Source organism: Cervus elaphus, chromosome 33 (assembly GCF_910594005.1).
Source record: "Cervus elaphus chromosome 33, mCerEla1.1, whole genome shotgun sequence".
NCBI lineage: Eukaryota > Metazoa > Chordata > Mammalia > Artiodactyla > Cervidae > Cervus > Cervus elaphus.
The window spans coordinates 42,938,834-42,951,315 of NC_057847.1; the positions used below are offsets into that span (position 1 = coordinate 42,938,834).

The following is a 12,482-nucleotide window of genomic DNA, read 5'->3' on the forward strand; positions in this document are numbered from 1 at the left end:
ATGCAGCATTATGGCCATGTTAAAAAATAGATAAATAAATAAATAGTCATTCTAACCATGAAGAGAATGGGAGACCAGATAGAGGAACACTGAGCCAGAACCAAATTCAAGATTAGTTAGTGGAGTTATCTTGAACATTCCATCCCAGTAGTCTCTACAGTGACAGAAAATTCAGCAGAGGAACTATGAAGCAGATTTGTGAGGAATAGCAATTTGTTAATGTTTTAAGCCACTAAATATGAGGTGTTCTATTACAGACTAGATAACTGATAAAATTTTAACACCTTCAGTTCAGTTCAGTTCAGTCGCTCAGTCGTGTCTGACTCTCTGCGACCCCACGAATTGCAGCACACCAGGCATCCCTTCCATCACCAACTCCCGGAGTTTACTCAGACTCATGCCCATTGAGTTAGTGATGCCATCCAGCCATCTCATCCTCTATTGTCCCCTTCTCCTCCTGCCCCCAGTCCCTCCCAGCATCAGGGTCTTTTCCAATGTGTCAACTCTTCGTATCAGGTGGCCAAAGTATTGGAGTTTCAGCTTCAGCATCAGTCCTTTCAATGAACACCCAGGACTGATCTACTTTAGGATGGACTGGTTGGATCTCCTTGCAGTCCAAGGGACTCTCAAGAGTCTTCTCCAACACCATAGTTCAAAAGCATCAATTTTTCCGTGCTCAGCTTTCTTCACAGTCCAAGTAATATCTTATTATTTTCCCCTATCTACTTGTAGTTTTGACCACATTGTGATAAAGCAAAAACTTTTTGTATACCATATTAAAACTTGAACAGTGCTCAGTTTATTGTTGGTTCTCACTTAAATGATGTGTTAGTAATGATTGAATAATAATCAGCAGTAGCTGTCCAGTTCTGCAAATAAAGTTTTAGCTTCAGCCCTGCTGATAAAATAACTTCTTTCCTCCTTCAAGAGAAGTGAAGGTCATTGTAGGTCTATTGGTTTTTGCTGTAAGTGAAAGATTTTTGTTTTGTGTTCATTCATATATGGTGCTGTACTGTCTTGGTTGTTTCTTAGCTTTACTAGATTTAGTAGTCAAAGCATTTCTCAGACATATCTAACTTTTGTGTTGGTTTTATATTACCACAGTTGTTTGAGGTGAGAGGAGCCTAACGTGAATAAGAATTAATACTTTTAATCAGGGGGATTTTTGAAAATCTAAATTTACAGATTTATTGATATAATTGCTATGTTTAGATTAAATATTGATATAATAATAATTGCTATTGTTTTATAATTAATAGAAAAGATACCAGGAAAATGCTTGTGTGATTTTTGGAATGGAAACAGCTTAGAATGGTGTTAATAAGTATAATTCTTAAGGAATAACCCTTTGATCAGTTTTGAAACTAATCCTCAATAAGAGGCAAACAAATTTGGAATATTATCTTCTGAATAAAATGAGTCCATTTTTTTTGCTAAATATTCATTTCTCAAGGAATAAGCTGGTTATCTGTGGATCTTATTCTTAGGTTCCAAATTTGTCCATTTGCCAAGACTTAAATTCATAACCTTTCTAATGATTTTTGGGCTTGAATGAAGATTCTTGAGATAAGTTACTATGCTACTTCTACAATTATGCGCAAATTTAGAGAAAAAAAGTACATGCTGGAGCAAGAATGCTATGTTTTGCTTTCCTCAGAACTTTTTCCCTTTCATTTTAATGTCAATTAGAGTTTACCAGTAAGGATATTGAGGTCAGATAATGTCAATAGTTGAAGTCATATTTATGAGATGCGGTATGAGAAGAATCTTACCTCATTTTTGGACTTAATATATTCTTCCAAAAGGCTTTTTTCCCCCACTTTGTGATTTGCCATTTTTATATAACAAGTATATCTCTCTACTGCTTCTTTTAAATGGTCAAATTAAGATAGATTGGTTTGGTTGGTAATTTATTAATTTTTCATGCAATGTGACCAAACTTAAGGAAGTTTTAAGTGCCTCAATTTGAGTGCTGTATAATCCATGCTCCAATTTTTCAACAATAAACTGAAGGAATAAAGTTTTCAATTTTGGCAAATAAAAACTATATTATACAAATATAAATTTAAATAGATAAAATAGTATTAAAGTTCCATGCAGATGAGATATATTCCACTTGAAAGAGACCATTTGACTATAAGGATTAGTTGCAATTCCAATGTTGTTTTTACTGTCTCCATAATTTTGCCTTTTTGGAATGTCATGTAGTTGGAATCTTACGGTGTTTGGTATTTTCAGATTGGCTTCTTTCACTTTGTAATATGATCTTAAAGTTTCTCTATGTCTTTTCATGACTTGATAGCTCTTTCATTTTCAGTGCTGAGTAATATTCCATTGGGGTTTCCTAGGTGGCTCAGTGGTAAAGAATCCACCTACCAATGCAAGAGATGTGGGTTCAATCCAGCAAGATATGCTGGAGTAGGCAGTGGCAACCCACTCTAGTATTCTTTCCTGAAAAATCCATGGACAGAGAAACCTGGTACAGTCCATGCAGTTGCAAAAAAGTCAAGACAGAACTTACCGGCTGAAGAACAATAACAACTCTTGACTTTTCGATTGGTTTGCCCTCACTGTACATCAGGCATATGAACTTGGGTTTAACAGCAGTATTGCTTTTGCTCCTTTTTCAAAGACCAGCTGAATACATTTATTTGAGTCTATTTCTGGGCTCTCTATTCTATTTCACTCATTTGTGTCTATTCTTTGGCTAACCACCACACTGTTTTGCCTATTGTAAATTTACAGTAAGTTTTGAGGTTGGGTAACATCAGTCTTCCAATGTTGTTCTCCATTAATATTTTATTGGCTTTCTGGGTGTTTTGTCTCTCCATACAAGCATCGTTTACCCTTTTTTTAATGGAGTGTGGTTGATTTGCGGCAAAGTGAACCAGTTATACAGATATATATCCACTCTTTCTTAGATTCTTTTCCCATATAGTCCCTTACAGAGTATTGAGTAGAGTGCCCTGTGCTATATAGTAGGTACTTATTAGTTATCTATTTTATATATAATATGATAGATCCTCTTTTGATGCCCATTCCAAAAGAAAATGACTTTAATGTGTCAAAGTTTTTCTTTAAATAGAGTACAAATTCTGAATATGTGTAGTACTCTTTTTAAACCATCCGTTTTTGCTCGGTTCTTCATAATTTTCTCAACTGTTTTTAATTCAGGTGTTCCACTGTCACTTGAATAAGTTTTTAAAGGATTTGACATTTTTTCTGACTCTCACTCTCTCCTCCTGTTCTTTCTTCCACTCACAGCCCTTGACTTCTTATCCTCTCTTTTCCCAATGTTCTTTGAGTGTGAGGCCTTAGATGAACAAGTGCTTCACATTTTTTAAATAGCATTCAAGTATTGTAAAGATCATAAGCATATGGAAGAAAGTAAAAAGGAAAAATAGATCCAATCATTAAACATTACAGATAAAAAGCAAGTATTTTCTTTGGCTACAAAATTTCAAGTAACTTTCAGTGTTTTCTCAAAATTCTAGTCTCTATACTGAAATATGGAAAATATAATTTTTCTGAAAAATTCATAATTTGTTATAGTTTTCAGGTCAATTGTTATCACATTAATTCTGTCAACATAAGGTCCTTGGCAGGAGGAGAAGAGGATGACAGAAGATGAGATGGTTGGATGGCATTATCAATTCAATGGACATGTGTTTGAGCAAGCTCTGGGAGTTGATGATGGACAGGGAAGCCTGGCGTGCTACAGTCCATGGGGTCACAAAGAGTCGGACATGACTGAGTGACTGAACTGAACTGAACTGATATTTCTTAAAACAAATATTTTGGACTATAAATTATAAATTGCCAAATTATATTTATTGGTGGATTTCCCTGGTAGCTCAGCTATCAGTGAAGAATCTGCCTGCAATGCAGAAGACCCTGGTTTGATCGCTGGGTTGGAAGGATCCCTTTGAGAAGGGACAGGCTACCCACTCCAGTGTTCTGGCCTGGAGAATACCATGGTGTCACAAAGAGTTGGACATGACTGAGTGACTTTCACTTTTCACTTTTGTATTTATTTGTATAAACTGATATAGAAAAGAATTAAATACATAGTTTCCATAAGATCACTGTAGTAAATGTTTTTATTATATTTTTGCAATTAAAATTTGCTACATGACTACTAAAGACAGCAGTCAGTGAATCTCAGCTTCATCAAACTAGAGTTTGGCAATTCTTTATGTAGAGGATATTATTTAGAAATTTCTTTGCCTTGTGAACTGACAGAGTACAACTTGATTGGCCTTCAGGCCTGGGATCTTGGGTCAGGCCATTGATAAAGTTCAGTGGCTAAGAAAGAGGTCAGCGATTGCTATTTATAATTCGTTTTCTGATAATTTTATCATGCACACGTACTTAGAGGTCATGGGTTGCAGTTCATAAATTGAAACAAGTGAATAAAAATGTGTAAAACTAATTGTCAGTTTTCAAAGCACTAAGATATTTGTTATATCCATTTAAATTAGTATGACTTTATGCATTAACTTTAAAGCTGAGGTGGACAATAGCAAAATATCATCCTGTATGTGTTCCTTTATGAATTTTCAGATATGAGCATTTATGAAATGACATTGATAAGGAAATACAAAAGACAACAGAAAATGTAAAGGTAACGCTTTTCATATAAATCTGACTCATGATTCTTCATTGCTATTTTTTTATTTCTTAATGATCAAGAATTTAAACAATTATTTCATTTTTTCTATGCATAATAAAATGATTCATCTAAAACATACACATGTTTGAGAAAACATATATCAATACCTTTTTGGGATCAAATGTTTTATTCTGCTTGATTGAAAAACACAAGTTCTATACTGAATTTCTTGTAGCTTTCCTAGCAAATTTTACTTTTTATTTAGCTAGGAAAATTCTTGAAGCTTGGGAAACATAACATATAGCAATGGTTAAAAGAATATTTTACTAAAAAACAACATTAAGAATAAGCTTTAAAAAAACAAAACAGAATAATCATTAATTAAATCAAAATGTCACCAGATATAAAATAAAGAGATTAAATTAATTCTGAAAATCCTTTCACATATTTTCTTTTGCTTGATGGTCATAGAATTCTGTGTTGATGGGAAATAAAAGGTCATTTCCAATAATGACAATTGCAAAACCCAAATCTAACCAAATTGAGCACATAAAAACAGGCTTGAGATTTCAGAAGCATAGCTATTTTTACCATAGCTTTACTATGTAGAGGACAAAGTAAGGAAAGCTTTTCTTGGAATTCTGATCTTGAAAATCTAAAAGTAAGTTAATAGTACACAGCAAATAATATATCTTCCAAGTGTATGTGTGGCAACATAAGTGGATATTTGATGTTGAATTTGGGGCAGAAGGGAATGGCAACCCACTCCAGTATTCTTGCTAGAAAATCTCATGGATAGAAGAGCCTGGCAGACTACAGTCCTTCGGATCATGAAGAGTCAGACATGATTTAGTGACTAAATCACGACCAGGATATCCATTACTGGAGGTCACTCATTGCCATGTTCCCTTTAATGATAGGTCTATATCTGGTTTAAATAAGTATGAGTGTTATAATGACTATATTTTTTCTAAATAATGCAATTTTAAATATATTCCTTCTACAATGTTTAAATGTCATGTAGAAGATGAGCATGGGATTAGGGATAGGGTGCTGATGTCTCTAATAGCACATAAACTACATTTGTGGAAGATTAATTGATAATGTGACTGTTGCTAGAGAATGTGAGGTTTCTGAAAAAATGAGTGATCACAAAAAGTGACCAATTTTACTTGGCATAAGAATCCACAGTAAGAAAGAATGATGTGTGCACAGGTCAGACCCGGTGTGATCACTGTTTGCTAGGAGGCTGAATAGCAATGTAGTTAAAAATTAGAGCATTGGAATTGGACTATATTCCAACTTTAGCTCTGGCTCAGTCTAGCTCTGTATTAACTGATGGGAAACTACTTAAATTCTCCAAACTCCAATTTCCTAATATAAGTTGAATTAATAAAGCAGTTGGTGTAAGGAGTAAAATAGACTGTGTGTATGAAACTCAGAATAGTGACTGACACATGTAAGTGTCCAATAGATGTTAATATGTTAAATGTATTTAAATCTCACACTACTCTGTAATATGATTTCTATGATAAGATTTAACATACCATAAAATAGAATGTTTATATGGTCACCTTATAGAAGGTATTTTAGAGACATTAATTGAAGATTACTTTTGTGTCCAAGCATAATTTCTCCCTCAAGGGGGAGCAGGCTTTTCTGTAGACCTTAGGACTATTAAATCTGTAAAGTGATCATTCAGCCCACAAACTATAATGTGGTGGCAACTGTTGCTTGCTTACCACACTTCCATAGATTCAGCCAATGAGGAAACAAGGAGCCCAAATGAATCCACAAAGTATTGTTACACAGTTTCATGGACTCACAAAGAAACTTGGAGCTATACCTTAAATGGGGCAAAGTAGACCTGCATGCTACTGCAACTAGGAATATGGATGAGAAATAGTCTTGTGGAATTCTCCCATAAAATATAGATGAGAAATTGAATGTAATAGCCATGTATTAGCATTTGAAGGACATTTAACCAAACCTTGGTCAGATTGTGGTCAAGCATTTCCTATGTGATCTATGTGGTTATGTCCATGGTCTCCAGGTTACCGGAGCAGACTATATCTCTATAAAACCAATTAGATTAAGAAGAGAACCAAAAGCTGGAAAAAGTTATTGATCTGTTTCAATCTCTTTAAGAGCTTCCCAAGTTCAACATCCATTCTTACACATTCAGCACTCTTACCATAACATTGCCGTGATTATACCTCCAAGATTGGGGGGAAAAAAAAGGGTCAGTAGGACTGAGCCTCTCCTTGTCTTTGTCAAAACAAACATACATTTGATCAATACTGAAAGACTACAGTTTTCTGACATGTACACTTCCATGCACTATTGGGTATACTATTTTTTTCTGCTCTGAATTGGCAGAGGTGAATTCAGAGCAGAAAGCATCTTATTTATCATTTACAATTATCTTAAGTTCACAAATGTGCTCTTCTTTCTTACTTTCCCATCAGATGATCCTCACTGTCCTGTGCCTTGGGTATATTTCTCTTGTGTTCACCTCAATAAACTATTATTTCTCTTTACACATTTATCTCTGCTAATAAGCTATAACACCTTTGAACCTACCATTGTTTTCTAAACTTGTCAGATAATAATAATCACTGGGATACTTGTTATAGCTGTAGATTATCAGTTCAATTTGAAGAATTTGTGTTAGACTTTGAGAATCTGTTTATTTTAACATGAAGTCCAGATAATTCTTATTTTTTGACACCCTTAGACTACTGCATCTTTGTACTATTTTAATGAACAAAAATATCTGGAAAACTTGCAGGTCTATTTGGTCAAAATCACTCCTTTTCCTTTAAGATATCTTCTTTCCTTTCCAGATTTATCTCTCACCATTAATCTATTTTTTAAGAATTCGTTATGTTGGACTGCCTGCATGATCCCTTTTCTTTTGCTACGCTGTTCCTGCACTTCAAATCCTGCTGCCTATGAATTCCCTTCAGTTGGCTGACCACACTTATCTGAGACTTAAATTTACTGTCCTACTGGAATCATTCCTTGACATCTTATGACTGAGATGTCTCTATTGTACTCAAAACCACCTGTGCCTACCATAGTGCTCAGCATTTTTCACTTTACTCTTTACTTTTACATCTCCTCATCTAGAAGATAGATTCTTGTGGGCAGGCAAACAATGAGTTACTCTCTGTGTTCCCAGACTAGCGTAGATCTAACTTACAATGAATGTCTAATAATGTTTACTAAAAGAATGAGAAGTGCAAATTGTTTAAATGCTATCTTCATAGTTTAAATCTCTAAACATGCATCTCTTAAAAGGAATATGTCTTTTTATTTTCTTCTCGATATGTCTTCCATCTACATGAACAACTGTCATGGCTAGTTCTATATTATTAGCAAGAGGCTATTAACACAAAAATTTGATTAGTTTTAAATGCATGGCATCCAGTCCCATCACTTCATGGCAAATAGATGGGAAGTCAGTGGAAACAGTGGCTGACTTTATTTTTCTGGGCTCCAAAATCACTGCAGATGGTGATTGCAGCCATGAAATTAAAAGACACTTACCCCTTGGAAGGAAAGATATGACCAAACTAGACTGCATATTAAAAAGCAGAAACATTACTTTGTTAACAAAGGTCCGTCTAGTCAAGGCTATGGCTTTTCCAGTAGTCATGTATGGATGTGATAGTTGGACTATAAAGAAAGCTGAGCGCAGAATTGATGCTTTTGAACTGTGGTGTTGGAAAAGACTCTTGAGAGTCCCTTGGACTGCAAGGAGATCCAACCAGTCCATCCTAAAGGAGATCAGTCCTGAATGTTCATTGGTAGGACTGATGTTAAAGCTGAAACTCCAATACCTGATGTAAAGAACTGACTCATTTGAAAAGACACTGATGCTGGGAAAGATTGAGGGCAGGAGGAGAAGGGGACAACAGAGGATGAGATAGTTGGATGGAATCACCAACTCAATGGACATGGGTTTGGGTGGACTCCGGGAGTTGGTGATGAAAACAGGGAGGCCTGGTGTGCTGCTGTTCATGGGGTCACAAAGAGTCGGACACGACCGAGCGACTAAACTGAACTGAACTGAAAATTTATGAAATAATATATATATGCAAATAGTATAAGGAAGTGTAAATTAAACGTGAGCTTTCTTACCATCTCTAGTTCATGATAGATAAACATTGTTACCAGTTTCTTATTTGTATTTCTAGAAATGTTAATATACATAGAACACATATGTGCATACATGCTAAGTCACTCCAGTTAAGTCCAACTCTTTGTAACCCTAAGGACCGTAGCCTGCTAGGCTTCTCTGTCCATGGGATTCTCCGAGCAAGAATACTACAGTGTGTTGCCATGCCATCCTCCAGGGGAGCTTCCCAACTCAGGAATCATACCCGCGTCTCTTACATCTCCTAAATTGGCAGGTGGGTTCTTTAGCACTAGCTCCCACTGGGAAGCCCAAAGCATATATCTATATCTATATCTATCTATATATATATATATATAGAGAGAGAGAGAGATACATATTTACATAAACACAAGTACACAGACATCCACACATGAATATTTGTCTTCTGTATACTTTTATATAAATAATAATTATACTATGTTTATATCTTGAAAAAAATTCAAATTAAATTATATAAATCTACTTCATTCTTTTTATTGGCTTTATATTATTCTATTTAATGTGTGTATCAAGATATGGTTAATGCCCTCCTACTGGGTAGCTATGTTTGTTTTGATTTTTTCCCATTATAAATAATACTGCAGTGAATATTCTTGCATACAATTCTTTGTGCAATGAAGAATTTCTCTGATTAAAGTAATATGATTTTGGATACATATTTTTGAATTAATCAAGAAAGATTGCTACAATTCATACTTCTATCAAGAAGAGAATGTCTGTTTCTCTACACGCTCACTAATTTTGTGTTATTCAATTTATTTACAGTGATCTCATATGTGTTTTAATTAGCATTAATTTACATACACATGAAGAATACTATTTTGCATATAATTAAGAATTTGTATTTCTGAAAGGCATTAGTTCTTTATCTTTCTCTATCTTAGATGCTAGTATATGTCCAGTTTTCTCTGCTTTAAAGTTCTCCAGAGTTTGTTGTTTCACCTTTTGATCTCTGGTTTTCTGTTCATTTTCAAATCTAGTTTTCTGATTTTATTTGAAATATAAAATGATGTTTTATATAAGGTCAGTTTTCCAGTATTGCCATTATACTCACTTCCATTAGAAAGGATCTGACACTGATACAGACTTAGTTTTCTTTATTTACTCAGTTCAGTCACTCACTTGTGTCCGGCTCTTTGCATCCCCATGGACTGCAGCACGCCAGGCCTCCTTATCCATCACCAACTCCCGGAGCTTGCTCAAACTCATGTTCCTTGGTGATGCCATCCAACCATCTCATCTTCTGTCGGCCCCTTCTCCTCCTGCCCTCAATCTTCCCCAGCATCAGGGTCTTTTCCAATGAATCTGTTCTTTGCATCAGGTGGCCAAAGTATTGGAGTTTCAGCTTCAGCATCAGTCCTTCCAATGAATATTCAGGACTGACTTCTTTTAGGATGGACTGGTTTGATCTCCTTGCTGTCCAAGGGACTCTCAAGAGTCTTCTCCAACACCACAGTTCAAAGCATCAATTCTTCCGTGCTCAGCTTTCATTATAGTCCAACTCTCTTATTCATGCATGACTACTGGAAAAACCATAGCTTTGATTAGATGGACCTTTGTTGGCAAAGTAATGTCTCTGCTTTTTAAATGAAATGTGAATGGAAAATATCTCCTATGTGTTTTGATTTCCAGTACCTACCTACATAGAATTAATAATACTTCCAAAATTACAGAAATTACAGAAAAGAATAAACCTTCCAAAGTTAGAAACTGTCTAAATTTGAGGTATAAAATGAATATTCATTAAAAATATGGAATACTTCCCAAATTTTGGAGTCATCCTTGCAGAGGGGCCATGCCAATCTTCTTTGTATAGGTCCAATTTTATCATACGTGCTGCTGAAGTGAGCACTAGACTTAATTTTTCTAGTTATACATTTGTCTATACGGGTATGATTTGTGTGTGTATGTGAGCAAGTGTATGCATGCTCTAGTATTTAATTTAACTTGTTTTACTATTGCATAAGTGTTTTACTTGTTCTGGAGTTGCACTTAATGAAAAGCACTAAAATAATATATAAGTTTTGTGTATACTCTGAGACTTCAGAATATTTCATCTATCTTTATCCAATTCTAAAGTGATGAACTAGAGATAATTTTTTATTATATTAGTAGTTTGGTAATTTCCTTTTTATTTAAGTGTAGTTGACATATTTTACATTAGTTTCAGATGTACAACAGAGTGATTTAATATTTTTATAGATTATAATCCATATAAAGTTATTATAAAGTATTGGCAATATTCCCTATGCTATACCTTATATCCTTGTATCTTTTTTATACTAATTTCTTAATAGTCAGTCCTCACGGTCTTAAAACATGAGATCACTTGCCATTAGAAAGCTCTGTTTTCGAAGTTTAGCATCTTGTTTTTTTACCACATTTTAAAACATATTTAAAATTTTTGCATTTTAAAACATTTATGTTCATGTATTAGCTTCTTTAAACTATAGTTGAAAGGGAATATTTATGTTTGTTACATTTTGCATAAGCCTCTCTCCCTCCCCCTCTCTCTCCAAAGGAAAGCAGGAACAGAAGTCAAGAGGAGAAAAGTAATTGACCCCTTGACCAAGTTGTTCTGTTTGGTGAGGTTGTACCACATTGCCCTTGTGAGGTTTACAGTAAGAGCGGAGCAGAGGTCTGGACTAGAGGGACTAACAGTGTTAGGATCAAAGGACTAATTGTCTGTTTTCTTGAAGTTAGGGTTATTGGCAGCTGCCATTATACCATCCATGCTGCTGTCACCCGGCACAGCCAACCAGCATGCACTAATTGCAGTGGCCTTTTCATCAAGTAAGATCATCCCACTAAACACAAAGAGCTGTCTTTCCATTAGCACAGACAGTAGCTAGCTAGATCAGCTGGGCTCCTTGAGTATGATTGGACTGTCATATTGTTATGATTTGTTCAAGTTTAGAGCATTTAGCAGATACCCTTTGCACCTCTCTTTGTACCTGAATACTATAACCTGACTGCCCCTATCATTTAAGAGGGTACTATAGCTTTTCAAAGTTCAGCAGCGCACAATTGCAAGCAGGCAACTGCTTCCTGACAAGAGATCAATACTGTCCTTCCAAACGCTGGAGTCAAGCTGCTGGGTCTGTCAGGGGGATGTGAGCTGTAATTGGATCACGGATGCTGCGAGTCGTCTGAGCTTCCCTTCAGCTCTGTCACAACTGTCAGAAGTCATCCCTTTGTACGGCTGTCACTGCGGGAGGGTTGGGGCTCTTTTTCCGTTCTAACCCAATGCAAATGTCCACTTAGCAGATGAATATTGAAGATATTAGACACTTCTTTATGCCTTTATGCAAAATAAAGATCTGTGTCATCTGTGAATTTCATGGAAATAAGTTGCAATTTATTCACTGTGAGAAAAGTGAAGTGAAGCCTGTAAAAATGAGAAATTATTTGGTTCAGGCTATTAAAAAAAGGAATATTTTACAGAATAAACAACAATATGCATATATTTTTCTTGAGATGGAAAAACTAAAACTGTGCAGTATTTAGAATGGTCACCTGATATTTAGATAGTATGCATATATATAGATAATACATATATATATATATATCTTTTGCTTCCTGTACATTTTCAGAAAAAGGATGAATCTTGAGTAGATTTAAGTCCTTTAAATCATTAAAATTTATTGATAAATATAAGCCCAGTATCTATTTTAAAGTACCAATACA

At 35.1% G+C, this 12,482-nt stretch overlaps 1 non-coding gene across 1 annotated transcript; it reads right to left on the reverse strand.

Annotated features, from left to right (window-relative positions):
• Positions 1-10,540: 10,540 nt before the first annotated feature.
• Positions 10,541-10,647, reverse strand: LOC122688854. Its single transcript, XR_006339596.1, has one exon. It is a non-coding gene; the product is annotated as a U6 spliceosomal RNA (small nuclear RNA).
• Between the last annotated feature and the right edge of the window lie 1,835 nt (positions 10,648-12,482).